Source organism: Paramisgurnus dabryanus, chromosome 3 (assembly GCF_030506205.2).
Source record: "Paramisgurnus dabryanus chromosome 3, PD_genome_1.1, whole genome shotgun sequence".
NCBI classification, from domain to species: domain Eukaryota; kingdom Metazoa; phylum Chordata; class Actinopteri; order Cypriniformes; family Cobitidae; genus Paramisgurnus; species Paramisgurnus dabryanus.
Genome location: NC_133339.1, coordinates 43,084,802 through 43,101,094, shown reverse-complemented (window position 1 = coordinate 43,101,094; position 16,293 = coordinate 43,084,802). Strand labels below are relative to the sequence as shown.

The following is a 16,293-nucleotide window of genomic DNA, read 5'->3' as shown; positions in this document are numbered from 1 at the left end:
CACCTATATGTCTGGACCCCTGCTGGACCCCCTGCAGTTTGCTTATCGAGCAAACAGGTCTGTGGATGATGCAGTCAATATGGGACTGCATTATATCCTACAACATCTGGACAAACCAGGGATGTATGCAATGATCCTGTTTGTGGACTTATGTTTGGCTTTCAACACTATAATCCCAGACACCCTCCTGAATAAACTAGTCCAGCTCTCTGTACCCACCTCCATCTGTCAGTGGATTACCAGCTTCCTGAGAGACAGGCAGCAGATAGTGAGGCTGGGAAAACTCTCATCCAGGATCCTCACCATCAGCACTGGAGCTCCTCAGGGCTGTGCTCTCTCCCCACTGCTCTTCTCTCTCTACACAAATGACTGCATCTCTAACAATCCCTCTGTCAAAGTTCCTGAAGTCATCGGCCTCATCCGGGATGGAGATTCGAGTTTGGTCAGCTGGCTGTTTGGTTTCAGTCTTAACAACCTGGAGCTGAACAGGCTCAAACAGTGGAGATGATAGTGGACTCGTGTGTGTAATGAACTTGCTGTGCAGAGATAGGCGCGAGTAAATAAGGATTTAGATGTCCAGTTTCGCGTTATTTACAGTTTAAGATACCACAAAGCACGTCAAATATGATGCCTCTTGTGTTTGTGTGTGCATTTGGCTTTGTGTCATACTGTCTGACGGAAGAACAAAGAAATCACTCGCATATGGAGTGAACTTTCAGTGAGGAGACAGGCGTGAGTAAATAGGGATTTAGATGTCATGTTTGCTACACTTGGATAAAACAACTCAACACAGCATTGAATGGAGAGACCTCATTTATCTCATTTGAAGCGCGTCCCCGCTATTCTCTGACATGTTTTATCAACTGGCTAGTTATCCTCCAGACAGTGCCTGTCCGGACCACGTCTTTCTCATTTCGGCCATGTGGCGCGCGTGCCCGCTCGCTGTGTGAAGCGTGTCTGTGCTATTCTCCGAGATGCACTTGACGGACTTTTCTGCAGCATTTTTTTGGGGGGGGGGATGACCTAGTTAAGGCGGTAGGGTTTCCTAGCTTAGGCGGGCCGCCCGAACTGGATAGTGCTGCGGGAAACCCTGACTTTAATGTTTTAAAGGCAGAGTGCACAATTTTGAAAGCCAATGTTGACATTTGAAATCACCTAAACAAACACGCCCATACCCAAATAGAATTTGGACCTTCTTTTGATAGATCTGCCTCACACATAAGCAACCCAGGCAAGGATGTCGGTTAGTAGACACCCCCTTACTGCTGATTGGCTACAAATGTGTTTTGGTTGTCGTCACGACTCCCTTTTCCAAAGCGTTTTTCAAACATTGTGCACTTTAAATGATGTATAAATCATATGTCCAAAATCAGCAGATCTAATCTAAGTCTCTTTGCGCAGTGATTGAAAATTAAAGAGTTTGCGGCATGCACGCCATGGTCGACCCCAGAGGACATTTCTACAAGTGAATACCTCTGGATATAGGGTTTTATTTAACTATAATAAGTGAAAATCTAATTGAATAGATGTTTAGGTTTTTATCCAGTTAGTCTATCAAAATATAATTCAAAAAATAATCGTCCGATTATGAAAGTAACACTGTTAGACTTTTTATTGTATATATGCGGTAGTTACTGTAACTGTCCCATAACAGTACCATAACTGTACATGTTTTTACAGTATGATGCCTTTACCGCAGTTCCATTTTACAGTATTATACCCTTACTGTAACCTAGTTTAAAAAAATATTGCCTTGAAGGGAAATCGAACCCGGGTCACCCGTGTCGTAGGTCCATAACACTACCACAGTGCTACAGAGTCACTTGATGAAAGTTATTCGCTACACTCCCCAAGTAGCCTCTTCTATCACTCTCACATCACTCCGAGGAGCGAAATCTTGGCGTCACTATTGTTTTGAAGTCTTGAGGTCAAATTCAAATCTGACGGTCAAGCATTTATCCATAATCCCTTTCTTGTTTCTATCTACAATTCTCAATAAATTATTTACACTGCTGAAAAACCATTCACATTTTGAAATTTGCTTCACTGCTAAAAGCATAACAAATAAAATGTATTTCATTTCATAGGTATATTTTATTTTTCCATTTTATATGCTTTTATAACACTATTTTATTCAACTACAGTTGTTTTACAGCAGTCTACCGCAAATTCAAAACATACAGTAAATCACTGTTGATTCAATTTTAATACCCATAATGCAATGCATATTACAGTAATAAATTGGAAAAGAAAATGATGATATTTTACTGGCCATTTTGTGGTAAATAACTGTAGAAATTACAGTTAAGTCTAACTGTGAATAGTTGCAGCCCTACTCAAATACTGTACGCCTAAACTAGTTCTTATCATAAGTGGTAGTGGTACTAATGTAAAACAGGCTGCTAGTACATGCTGCAACACACTGTCAGACTATCTGTTCAGCTAGATTTTTTCTGCAGAAAACCTTCCAAGACATTTTGAGACTTTTGGGAACAAACTACATTTGCATGTTGATTTCAATTCAAATTTGGAGTCGGAAATGCATTTGACTCTGAAAGGACAGTTTGCAAGTGAAAGATTTGGAAAACGTTCATGTAAAGATTTTAAAGTTTTTGTCTGGAAAAACAAATCATAACTGAATGCAATGTGAGCGCAGCCAAAAGTTCTTCTGAAGTTCCTTCTGTTGTCTTGCAGTCTAATACCTCAGTAATAATTAATCAATTTACTGACCTTTCTACTATTGGCTGTGGAAAGACCTTTTTTAGCATTTGACAGGCGCTGTGTAACCTTTGAGTGAATCCAGCCCTGTTTTCTCTGAACGTTGAGTCTAACTGAGCTCTGCTCTGCTTGGCTTAATGAGAGTTATTGTTAACAAGGAGCTAAAACCATGAGTACTAGATCATGACTCCATGAACTAATAACTACTGCTGACTAAAGCAATAGATCTGCTACTTTCTCTGTTGAGGAACCTTTGAGGTGTAAAATACGATGCAAGTGCCTTCGAGAGCTTTTTTACACATTATCAAAGCTCAATATGGCCGCTCTGTCAAAAGTCCCGCTTTTCAGTTTAAAGAACCAATCATCAATTGATAAAGACTGACGATTCTCTGGGGGAGGGGCCCTGTACAGAGTCACGTGAGGTGCCTGTATGCGCATTAGCTGAAAGGTATTTTTGTTAGTGCTATTTGAGCTTAAGGAACAAAAGTTATGGTACAGTTCATGTTAAATTGTTGATCTATAATCATGATACTCTATCTGTACTAAATCTGTACTTTGTTCTTGCTCTGTTTATTGACGTTTCACTCATCGATGCTTCAATACTACACTATGCTACTTCATTGTACACATAAATCATGTCAGATTGAAATTGCTGTTTAATGAGGCTAATAGTAGCTGTTAAATATTAATAGCTTGAGCAAAACTAAAGCAAACCTTATGTGTGTGCCTGCAGGTAATGCAGTTACATTGTTGGAAACTAGATTTAATATATTGAATAATCAATTTGTTTGTTTGTACACACTGAGGGTTGACTGACTATATTATCTCAGTATGCAAGAGATAGGCATAGAGATTAACTTGAAAATAGCCTTTCAGGTATACTTTGTGCTGTGTAAGGCAGTATTTATGTTGGATTTTCCTTCTTTAAAGGTGCAGTGTGTAGATTATAGTGCATCTAGTGGTGATATTGTGATATTGCAACCAACGGCTCAGTCCACCAATCACCTCTTCCTTTTGAAACACATCAAAAAAGCTACGGTAGGGGCCACAGGACAAACATGTTGTCGTCTAGTGCTGCCACGAACGACAAATTTTCGAACTACTAATCTTTCGACTAATTTTTTGATTAGTCTACTAATCTAAACGACTAAATTAAAAAAGTCAAATGTTTATTAATACGTTGACTTTCGCGGCAGGACTATTGATGTCTAAGACAACGTAGTGACGAAACGCGCCTCGTAGAGCAGTTTGTTCATTTAGGGCTACTGTAGCTACCCTATCTCACGGCAGGAAGTGTTATAGTAACAAAATATTTAATTAATTTATTTGTGTTATTGACATGATTTTCCGCTGTTTTTCGTGCCACTGGAACGTGAATGTCTTTTTCGTGTCACTTAGCATGAATTTCTATAAATAGTTTTTCGTATCTGTGGCACGACTTTCTTTATCGTGTCATTTTATATTTATTCTCATTGTTTTTTCCTGTTTTTAAAGCATTGTCGCTTGGCGTTAGGGTTAGATTCGGTGTTTGTGTTAGGATGTAATTTTATGCATTGGGTTTTCTTCTGCTTTTAAAACTATTCTCACTTTGAGTTGGGGTTATGCTGCATTTACACCAACCGCGGTAAGGGCGTGAAGCGCTAGTGATTTCAATGTTAAGTCAATGTGAAGACGCGTTGACGCGCATCAGGAGGTCCCGCGGCGCGGAAGATGCGTTCGGCGCGGAGCGGAAGACGCGTTTCCGCCTCATTCGCGCGTGAAGCTCGCGCGAATTGAGCGTTCTGCGCGATACGCGCGAATGGTGCTTTTGTGCATTTTGCGGTTCACGCGAATTTGCGTCTGACGCCCCGAGTTGAAAAATTTGAACTTTGGCGGAATTTCGCGCCGCATTAACCAATCAGGAGCCTGCCTGCTGCTGTGGTGGCAGCCCCGCCCGGAGTTACTCACTCAAGCAGTCACTCGAAGCTACATGACACAAGTTGTTATTTCTATAGAGGAGACAGGAATAAAAAGGACCTCGCTTGAAAGAGTGTCAGTAAGGACTTTAGGCAACCTGGTAAGTTGTAATACACACTTCACTTTTGAGTCACGTGACGTTTATCGACCCGCGCCGTTTATTTTCCCCCTATAGTAAGGTTACCAAATACAAACTGGTAACTCTCTCAATAAATGCACAATCAACATCAGTCATTTTGCAAACAGACACTCGCACAGCAGTTGCCCCTCCCACAAGAAGCGGAGTTTGCCTCTGACGCGCGTTAAATGCTTGCTTTTTCCGCGCGTCTACTCCGCTCTACACGCGCGAATGCATCCAAATTGTTCAAGCGGCAAACCACGCGCGGTACACGCGATTTTGACGCCCAAAACGCGTTTGGTGTAAGCTCAGCATTAGAGTTCTATCCCCAACCCTAAGGACAATGGTAAAAAAAAAATAGGAAAAAACAATGAGAAAACAAAATATAAAATGACACGATAATGAAAGTCGTGCCACAGACACAAAAACTGACACAAAAAGCTGCAGCTCTAATGACGGTTCTGGAATTACAGTAAATTTGGTTACAACACTAGACATTATTCATGGCAGTATGTAATAGGATAAAGTGCATCGATGATGACTTCAAGACCAATGGGAGACAATTTCTAAAATCTCAGCATATTGTGTAACACTCTGCCCAGATGTTTGGCTTCTGGGGACGGTGAGAACTTTAATACACTGTGGTCACGAGTCTGCAGGCTACAGAAAGCCCAGAAAATGTCTGCAAGTGGGCTGTTAATGGATTCCTGCAGACAGAGATGACAGAGTGCTTCACATCTGAAAATCCTACATTTAGATCAAACCATTTATCATACATGTGTCTGTATTGTCTGATTCCCAACCTTTTGTACTTTCTGGCCAACTTTAGATTTTCCATTGCAGGACTTTTATGTGTTTCAGGATGAATCACAAATATATACTTGTTTATAGTGTTTGTGTCTATAAAAACATCCTAAACACCTTACACACCCTGATCAGTCTAAACACCATTGAACACAATAATACCACCCATACTCTGCTTACGTATGGTATAGTTATATTGTCCCGAAAACATCAAGAACATTCTTGTAAACATAATCTTAACCGGAACTAGGGTTACTTCTTTGTCTCTCTTATTGTCTTTCATCACATGGCCTGCTTGTTTAGTATTAAAATCTTTCAGTTATTGCAAGATGCAAATTTGCAATATTTCAATAGTATCTTGCTGCCGTATAATTTACCATAACTTTATCTTTGAATGAACTTATTTGATGAATCAGTGTCATGCGTTTTACACAGCGAGTCACAGATAAAACCTGCAGCAGTCAGTAAGCAATGCTGCTGACGATGGCACAGATTCACTTACATAAATCTTGAGTCTAGATGTGCAGAGTGTCATGTGATGTGACAGAGCTGGCACTCTCTGACATTTCCTACCACGATCCTCAATAAAATGCTGGCGAGCCCACATGCTGGTTCATCTCTGAACTCTTCGTGAGCTCAACATCAGATATGAAGCCCAGCGTGACAGAAGAACTGTGCTTGTTATCTTATCCTGCGGTTTAAATGACAATGGGCTAAAAGGCGTATGGGTATTTGTGCCAATCTATCCTCCAACCCATATGACAGTTTAAGTAGTTTCTCCATTACCAAAATACTGTATGACCCATAGTACCTTTTACTAAAATAGCACCGGGGTGATACAGTGGCTTGTGGTGTTAGATGAATTAAAGATGCCAAATTGTCCTTACCCCATCCTGTATGTGGATTAACTTAAATATTTTGACATTTAGTTGCTTGTTTTGTCATGTTAAGTTATCTTGAGGCGCCCTTGGAAGTTTTTTTAACATGGACCCTGGACCCCTGGTTTAGAAGAACGGTGTAGATTAGGGATGGGCACGAGTACTCGATTGCTCGAGTACTGGAACGTGGCATCGATGATCCATCACAAAAACGATGATCATGTGGGTTTATTTATTTATTTATTGTGGATATGGCGGCATTTGGATATTGTATAAAGGCTTAATATTATGCAGAGTGTGTCATATAGAAAGCGCTTCGGTTTGTGTTTATTAACCCTTTAGTTTCACTTCATCACGGAGCTTTTCCTGTTAGAGGTTTCTGTTAAAAACATTTAATTAATTAGGAATCTACTATGTGTTCATTGTTCTGTCATAGTTTCTTCGAAATTAAGTTTTATTTGAGTGTTTTTAATAAAAATATTTCACCATGACGTGTACGCCCCTTTGATTGCCCCACCCCCAGTTAATCAAGTACTCGTTCTTCAGACCTATGGATTAATCGAAATGAAAAAATGACATAAATGCACATCCCTAGTGTAGATTAACTAGTTCTTGTCATAAATATAGCCACAGATGCTGGAATGATGTTAAAGCTCCCATAACGCATGCTGTTTCTACATATCTGATGTTAATTTTTAATAACTATAGAGTATTATTACATCCTACATATCTCTGAAGAGTCTTTAGTTTTATCAGATTTATTAAAGACAGATCAGCTCTAGCTGTTTCTGTAAAAGCACGGAAACATTCGGGAGGAGGAGTCACGAGCTGCGGGAGGAGCAAACAACACTGGAAACTTAAGATTAACTACATGTTTGTGTCATTTACATTATATGCACTTAAGCGCCTATTTCCAACAAGTTACACTGTAGAGGCAGCAAGCGCGAGTGATTTACATGTGAAGTGAATGCAAAGACGGGATTAGGCATCCTGCCGCGGTAGTAATGGAGAGTTCCTGTGGGAAACGTGTGAGTTGAAAGATCTGAACTTTGGCGGATTTCTGTTAACCAATCAGGACCTTGCTGTAGTAATGACGGGTCTCACCAGAGTCGCAGAAGCCCCTCCCTTGATGCGAATTTCCGCGTGAATGTCTCGAATGATTCGAATTTCACACGCGGCTTTCACTCGCGAATGAAGCGAGTAAGCTCAAATGTTCAAGCATCCAACTACGCGTAAATAGCGCGTAAATACGCCTCTACTGCGGCTGGTGTGAATGCACCGTTACACTGTCTGCAACTCATGACCTGGTTGGGACTTTTCAATGAAATCCTGTGTCAGACAAACACACACGCAAAACTCTGCTGCTTTACTCTATCGTTTAAAATATATTTTGGAGCATCTAACCCCACCCTTTTTTTAACCATATAAAGCACAACATGTAAAAGTACAGTCACTACAGTCAGAGGTGCTAGGTCATATTTGGGGGAATGGACATATGACCAATACAATCGTACGGGTTGGAGGACAGGTTGAGAATTAAATATGTTTTGATCTGACGCATAAGGTGACCAACCTTGAAACATAATAAGCTGCTGGCAACTACCGCGCGCTTATCCTTAAACCATAGTTACAGGTCATAATAAGCTGCCTGCACAAACAACCTATGGGGTTGTTTTTTGGGGGGACAGTCTCCTGTATTCATCATCACATTGTTTTGTGGCCTAAAAAAAGATCTAGACTGTGGCTGTAGTAGCACAAACAACATGTTACTTTCCCTCTGGTTATCGATCTCCAAAAGTTTCTCACATTACATTACTGAGAAGAAATGCCTCTGAGCTGGGAAAATTTGCTCCATGAACATTGGTCTTGCACCATAAGCAAATAACATCAGGGTTGTTCTGTAGGCTGGGATAAAGTCCTCAAAAGTCCCCTAAGTTTCACAGTTTCAAAACAACACATCTTGCTTTCTCTAATTTAAACACCTGATACGGCGACATGCAGTGAGGATGGTTTCTTTTTCACAGTACACAGCTAGTTCGGTTGTTTTATTTTATCATTTGCATGATTTTTTTTTACATCAAGCCAGCTTGTGAGAGCACAAAGTAGAGCATTTCAGTACAATTTCAGTGAAACATATGCAACTTTGGCTGTTTCTCTCTAAATAAAGAGCAGCTGTGGTCAGGTATGTCCAGGTCAGATAAAAGGGCCATTGCTGTAATTGCATACTATACAGGAGCATATAGTATGTCCACGCTCTTTCCTCTTTCTGCGCTCTTCAGAAGAGAAATGAAGCTGACGTGCATTGTGTGAATTATTTTAAGTGGTTTGTTTTCTCTTTCACTCTCATTTCAGTCAGTGCTCCTGTTTTGCACAAAATCAGGTCCTTAAATACAAACTGTCAATGGCTGTTGTGTGGCACTTGTTAGTGATGTGTGAACGCTCAATGCGAAACTGTTTTGTTTGTTCAAGAGATGTCCATCGTCTCCTCTGTAATTATCTTTTGTACACTATTTAGCACAGATTGTGTGAATGAAATATGCTGAATTTTGAAATATGGACTGACCGTTGAAGCAGTGAATGAGAGGGCATTTACCACTCAACTGCACTCAGATAAGTTATTGTCAAAAATGAGGAAAAGTATGGTCACGTTTTACATTTACATACATATTTTTATGCTAACATGACTACTATGCGAGTAGTGTAAATAAATCTTTTAATTTCAAAATTATTTTGCAATATATAATTTACTTATGTCTTCTTCTCTAAATAATTTGGATGGTTGCCCTCTATTGACCAGCCGCCACTGAGTGGTAGCTTTACTCTAAAGGGCTCAAACACCGGACGAGAAGCACATCGCTGCGTCTAAGACATCTCTGAGGTATCGTACACCGGAAGTGCACATTGCATAAGCTCAGTCAGATAGCGTCTACTTCAAAATGCAGAATATACGTTAGTAGACGATGTTATTCGCTAACAATTTGGCACAAATATAATGTTATTTAATGTTAAACTATGTGAGTGGTGCTCTGTGGCGCGACAGGGATTTGAGCAGTATCCAGTGTCACAGCGGACAGCTGCCGACAGGTGCCTCCGGTGTGCGTACATTCATAGAAAATAATGTGATCTGTTTTTAGATACATGGCGTGACGCGGCGCTTCTCATCCAGTGTGCGACCCCCTTAAGAAAGGATGTGTTAATATTTTTTTTACACATTTATTGCGTTCGGCTATTTTAACACATTACGTGTCATTTTGTGTAAAAATGAAACGCAAGTTGTGTTAAAAGTTCCAATACTAAGACAGAGATGTGTGTATTCTGGGACAACGCATTAACGCATTCACTCATATATTACGGAAAATGCACTGAAAATGCAATCAGGATTTGTTCAGGATCATTTACATTTTGGTTCATTCACACTGCCCATGATTTTCCAGACTGTGAGCGCACTAACACACATACCATAAAGATACGTAAAGACACGTGACATATTTACTGCACTTGATAGTGTCTGAAGTTTGCTAATTTTCTGTGATTTGTCTTTCGAGAAACCACACGCGTGCATTTTGTTGATGACAAGATCATAAGGAGTGTGTGATGCGCTGTTCTGTCATGTTGGTGAATGATCTCAGCTTCTCTGCAAAAGATTCTTAGTATTTTTGTATTGTTTTTGTGTCTAAAAATCCTTAAATTAAGATGTATTTTCTTAATGAGCAAAATGACCTAGGAAAATAAGTCTAGTTTTTAGACAAAAAATATACAATTTCAGCAAATTTGAATTTACAAACAAGCAAAAAAATCTGCTAGTTGAATAAAAATGGTAAATGATTTTCAAGAAAGAAATTCTTAGTATTTTGTCTTGTTTTTTTAGTACAAAATATCTAAAAGTTCTTAAATTAAGATGCTTTTTCTTGATGAGCAAAACGAGCCAAGAAAATAAGTCTAGTTTTTAGACCAAAAATATCAAATGTAAGTGATTTTGTGCATAAAACAAGCAAAAAAAATCTGAAGCGTGGCCAACAGCCAATCACAGTGGCCGCAACACATCCCCTGTTCTTGCATAAACTTAATTTGCTGGCTCGCACTAGTTTATTTGCATAAGGCGATCTGATTGGGAGACGCGCGCTTTGGCGCTTGAAAAGTTGAGAAATTTTTAACTTCTGCCGCAAGAAACGGCAGTTACGTGACGTTGACGGATCCACAATTCAGTTCGGCACTGCATGACATCACCCATTAAAAGTAAATGAGAAACGTTAAAACGCATTCACCTCATGTGAAGACTTACGGTACAAGTCTTCTTTACGGGAGCAGTCTCATAACATTTACAAGATGCGTTTGTGTTCACAAAATCCTCTTTGTCAATTTTACAGAAATTTTCTGGGACCAAAGTGCTGTCTGAATGGGGTTTTAATGTGTTGTCCCAAAACGAACACTGATTGTGTTGTTTTTAACTCATCCTAAGAGTTTTGTTTTAAAACCCATTTATAAAGCATCTTTACATGAAACTTAATAGCTACATGAAGCCTTCAGTCATCTCATCTGACAACAGAGATTTACATGCTGACAGTCATTGTAAGAATGAGGAGCTAGTGGAATAAATGCCATCCTTGCATAATGCTCGCATGCTGTTAGTTGTGTTTTTGTCTTTGAACAATATCTTATTACCTCAGGCAACTGAGCCCACCCATCATTATTTCACTCTCTTCACTCTTAAACTGCATGTGGCCCATGGGTTTGTCTAATTGGGTCAAATCACCACTGTGCACAATGTTACACTCAAAACGTTGCAAGTTGTCAGGGTAAGATGTCTTCCTCAGTTTTCGCCTCGAGTCTGAAAAGTCTGAAGAATAATTCCTGGGCAACATTCCCCAATCTGCAGTGATGCCTCCTCCGATTGTTTTAATAACCGCATTACAGCTTGTGCGTTGAGGCGAGGGCTCAGGTGTCAAAACTGTCACACGACTGTTGGGGAATGAGGCAAAATTACCCCTGGTATTCCAAAAACAGTATCCTGGCTCACTTGTTTTAAATTTAATTAGCATTTTTGGAAGAGGAAGAAATTTTTATATTCATTATTTCTACCGTGGTATACTGTGATGGGAAGTTTTCGGGTAATAGCTGTACTGATAATACTTTAATGTTTCAGTGAATTAATAAGACAATGGAGACAGCTTGCCATCGTGCTAAATCATTTAAAGATATTTAGAGATTATTTGAGGTACTTAAAAAGTTTCCAGCTAGCGCAAACATTTTCTGGGGATTTTCACAAAAGTTTAATGCTTTCTATAAATATATAAACATACAATATATCAAATGCGAGAACAGACCTTCAGCTTTCAAACAAACAAACCAAAAAAAGTTGAATCCTATCTTCATTTGTTCTCTTTTTATCACCTTAATTGTTTTTTCAAATATACAAAATTTTGAGCAAAAAGCTGAAATAAATCAATTTTTTGTAAGTGACCTGCGTAAGAGATCAAATTCAGAAAGATGATCAAAACATACACAGAGTTTTTACTGCTTTTGGATCAGTGGATGCTTCTGTGTTATTGTTACGACCCCAACTGTTGTTAAGGGCAGGGATGTAACATTTAGTGTAAAAGAAAGATAACTCCAGTAGGTGTGTGTGTGGGTAGTAATGACAACCGCACAAAACTCTTAACGTGAATATTTATTATACAAATGTAAGATATAAAGACAAATAAATTTAGTGAAATATTTTAAAGTATTTGGTGATAAGTAATAAAGCAGAAAAAAGTAAAGGTGGCTATTTACAGTATTTACAGTACAACAGGGGAACAACACAAAATCCAGGGAAAAGGGACGAGAGTGGTGCTAAATCAAAGAAATCAGCAAAACAAAACAAAACTAACTGTTTGAAAACCCTCTAAGCTAGCTAACAAACCAAAAGAGAATAGAAAGAAAAAGTCTTCAGCGTTTTCACGCCCTACCTAACCTACACTAACTAGCCAAAATAAAACATACACGTGGTAGCAACCACTCCTAACCTAATGTGTCTAAACAGTGAAACCAAAACTATGTGTGCAAAGTGTATATCGTGCGATTAGCTTACCTGTCCGCGTTTCCCCGGATAACAGGGATTACAAACAACACGAGGGCAAAGTACAGTAACCGGGGGACAGTATGGCGATAGTGAGATATGATTCAACTGTAATAATGACAAACAGGCGGGCAGATACTACACAGATATTTCACAAGCACACCAAAGTCAGTAAATCACAAAAACACAGCAGATAACAAGTAACACGAAAAAGTAGGTTTGGTAAGATCGCCAACTAGTGGATAATAGCAGAATTAAAGTTTAACTAGCCAGGGAAGCTTTATTGACAGGAAAGCGTTTTCTCTTAATTGAAGAGATAACTGGTCAATGGCGGGGAAAGAGTTATGCTGAGTTTACACCAAACGCGTTTTGGGCGTCAAAATCGCGTCTACCGCGCGTGGTTTGCCGCTTGAACAATTTGGATGCATTCGCTCGTGTAGAGCGGAGTAGACGCGCGGAAAAAGCAAGCATTTGAAGCGCGTCAGAGGCAAACTCCGCTTCTTGTGGGAGGGGCAAGTGCTATGCGGTTGTCTGTTTGCAAAATGACTGATGTCGATTGTGCATTTATCGAGAGAGTTACCAGTTTGTATTTGGTAACCTTACTATGGGGAAAATAAACAGCGCGGGTCGATAAACGTCACGTCCCTCAAAAGTGAAGTGTGTATTACAATTACCAGGTTGCCCAATGTCCTTGGTTGAATGAGTGACTCCGGGCGGGGCTGCCACCACAGCAGCAAGCAGGCTCCTGATCCTGATTCCGCCAAAGTTCAAAATTTTCAACTCGGGCGTCAGCCGCAAATTCGCGTGATCAAGATGCACAAAAAGCACCATTCCCGCTTACCGCGCGTACCGCGCACAACGCCTCTTCCGCGCCGCGGGACCTCCTGACGCCCGTCAACGCGTCTTCACATTGACTTACCATTGAAATCACTTGCGCTTCACGCCTCTACCGCGGTTGGTGTAAATGCAGCATAAGTAGCAAGTAAACTTGATATTTATTAAAGTGCCCCTATTTAATTGCTAAAAACGTTATTTTGTGTATTTGGTATAATACAATGTGTACGCATGGTTTATGGTTAAAAACACATTATTTTCCACATACCGTACATTTTTGTAGCTCCAGATTTCCCTCTCTTTTTGAAAATGTGATGCTCCTTACCATGTTTGAAAGATTTCCACACAATGCAGTGCTAATAGGAGTTAACTTACAGGCTGTGAGTCAAAGCGGGAGGAATTATGATATTTTTTTTAAAGTAAACTGTTGCCTACAATCTGTGTGTTTGTTGTAGTCCAAGAAAAGAGATTAACGTTGGAGATGATAACTCACATCATCATTTACTTTGGGATTTGTACCTTTTGCATATTGTTAACATGTACTAATACACCAAAGGATGTAAAAAGGTTAATCGGACAATAGGTGCTCTTTAATAAACTAATAAATTCCACTTGCAATTGCAGACTGACACTGAATTTATTTCAAAGTTTATCCATGCCGATTTATTATTGTGATATCAGCTATTTCTGATTATTAAAAAAATGTGCTTACATTTCTGAGATTACCATTTCTGTCTATGTATCCAGTGCTTTTCTAAAAATAAGATAAAATGTGGACCAGACATTACGGCATAAGTCAAAGTCTGACACTTGCTGACCGACTGTGCTGCATAGTTTTAGTTTACATCATAATGCATAACCTTGCCGTCCTTGGTCAATTAATTTAGTTAATAAATACACAGTTCTTCCATGTCTGACCAACAGTCCATAAATACAATGACTCTCTGTCTCTGTCTGGGTTTAATGGTTGACTTCCATTCATTGGAAAAGTTTTGTTTTTAGAGTGCTGCAAATGACTCTCTGGTGTTTATATTTACGTTTTATTAGCTCATAAAAAGTAATGCCAAAGTACCTTAAGGGATTTCGCGCCTCTAGGCGGCCATGTCTGCAACACCTCTTGGCAGTTATTTCAGTCATGCAAGACTAAAGTCCTATCTACTTAAATGTGGAAAGACGGATATCGCTAAGGTTGTGGGCTAAACAACATATTTCTGACCAACAACAAACCTAACTGTACCAAAATCAATTTTATGAAATAACATGGACCATGGACAAATTAATATGAATTAGCCACCTCATAAAATACGTACGAATTTCCATTAAAGTAGCGTTGGAATTGTACATAACAGGCCTGGTTTGAGCTTTTTCGTTTGTTTTGTTTTGTTATCACTAATATGAAGTTAATGAATTTTAAAGATAATTTAACTCATTTATCATGCTTCTCCAACCTGCCTGCAGACTGGAACAGAATGGAATTTGAAACGTTTTAGCCAAAAATGTTTCCATGGTAAAGGTGTTTTTTGCAGAAACGTTTCAGATTTCGTTCTGTTCTCCGACTACGGCTGAAGTGGGATATGCATCCATATGCAGGTGAGTGACTGTTACTATGCTTAACATGCCAACACACGCAGGCACATTATAGCTCTGTCCCGAAAACCAATGAGCTGCCTTAATGTCTACCGCCCTACCTCGACACCTGCTCTTTAAAACTGCAAACCAACTACCTCATGAATGACAGATCTAAAATGCTCCTTATGTAATATAAATGGCACTCTCCAGTGATTCCATTACTTGGCTAAGCGTACAATGTAATAGATACTAAAGGATTATTAGGAACACCTATGCAATTTCTCATTAATGCAATTATCTAATCAACCAATCACATGGCAGTTGCTTCAATGCATTTAAGGGTGTGGTCCTGGCCTAGACAATCTCCTGAACTCAAAACTGAATGTCAGAATGGGAAAGAAAGGTAAGCAAGCAATTTTGAGCATGGCATGGTTTTTGGTGCCAGACGGGCCGGTCTGAGTATTTCACAATCTGCTCAGTTACTGGGATTTTTACGCACAACCATTTCTAGGGTTTAAAAAGAATGGTGTGAAAAGGGAAAAACATCCAGTATGCGGCAGTCCTGTGGGCAAAAATGCCTTGTTGATGATAGAGGTCAGAGGAGAATGAGTCGACTGATTCAAGCTGATAGAAGAGCAACTTTGACTGAAATAACCACTCGTTACAACCGAGGTATGCAGCAAAGCATTTGTGAAGCCACAACACGCACAACCTTGAGGCGGATGGGCTACAACAGCAGAAGACCCCACCGGGTACCACTCATCTCCACTACAAACAGGAAAAAGAGGCTACAATTTGCACGAGCTCACCAAAATTGGACAGTTGAAGACTGGAACAATGTTGCCTGGTCTGATGAGTCTCGATTTCTGTTGAGACATTCAGTAGAGTCAGAATTTGGCGTAAACAGAATGAGAACATGGATCCATCATGCCTTGTTACCACTGTGCAGGCTGCTGGTGGTGGTGTAATGGTGTGGGGGATGTTTTCTTAGTGCCAATTAGGCATAATTTAAATGCCACGGCCTACCTGAGCATTGTTTCTGACCATGTCCATCCCTTTATGACCACCATGTATTCATCCTCTGATGGCTACTTCCAGCAGGATAATGCACCATGTCACAAAGCTCGAATAATTTCAAATTGGTTTCTTGAACATGACAATGAGTTCACTGTACTAAAATGGCCCCCACAGTCACCAGATCTCAACCCAATAGAGCATCTTTGGGATGTGGAGAAACGGGAGCTTCGTGCCCTGGATGTGCATCCCACAAATCTCCATCAACTGCAAGATGCAATCCTATATGGGCCAACATTTCTAAAGAATGCTTTCAGCACCTTGTTGAACCAATGACACATAGA

General features: G+C 39.8%; 1 protein-coding gene across 6 annotated transcripts in view; it reads left to right on the top strand.

The window, feature by feature from the left end:
* gcgra (glucagon receptor a) overlaps positions 1-16,293 on the top strand; it is a 98,833-nt gene that overhangs the window by 43,746 nt on the left and 38,794 nt on the right. The window contains exon 1 of one of the 6 annotated variants that reach the window (XM_065263211.1): positions 14,858-14,956. The exons of the other annotated variants lie outside the window; for them this stretch is intronic. The gene's annotated coding sequence lies outside the window, so the exon portion shown is untranslated. Of the gene's footprint in view, positions 1-14,857; positions 14,957-16,293 lie in introns of those variants that run through there. 6 annotated transcript variants of the gene reach the window in all.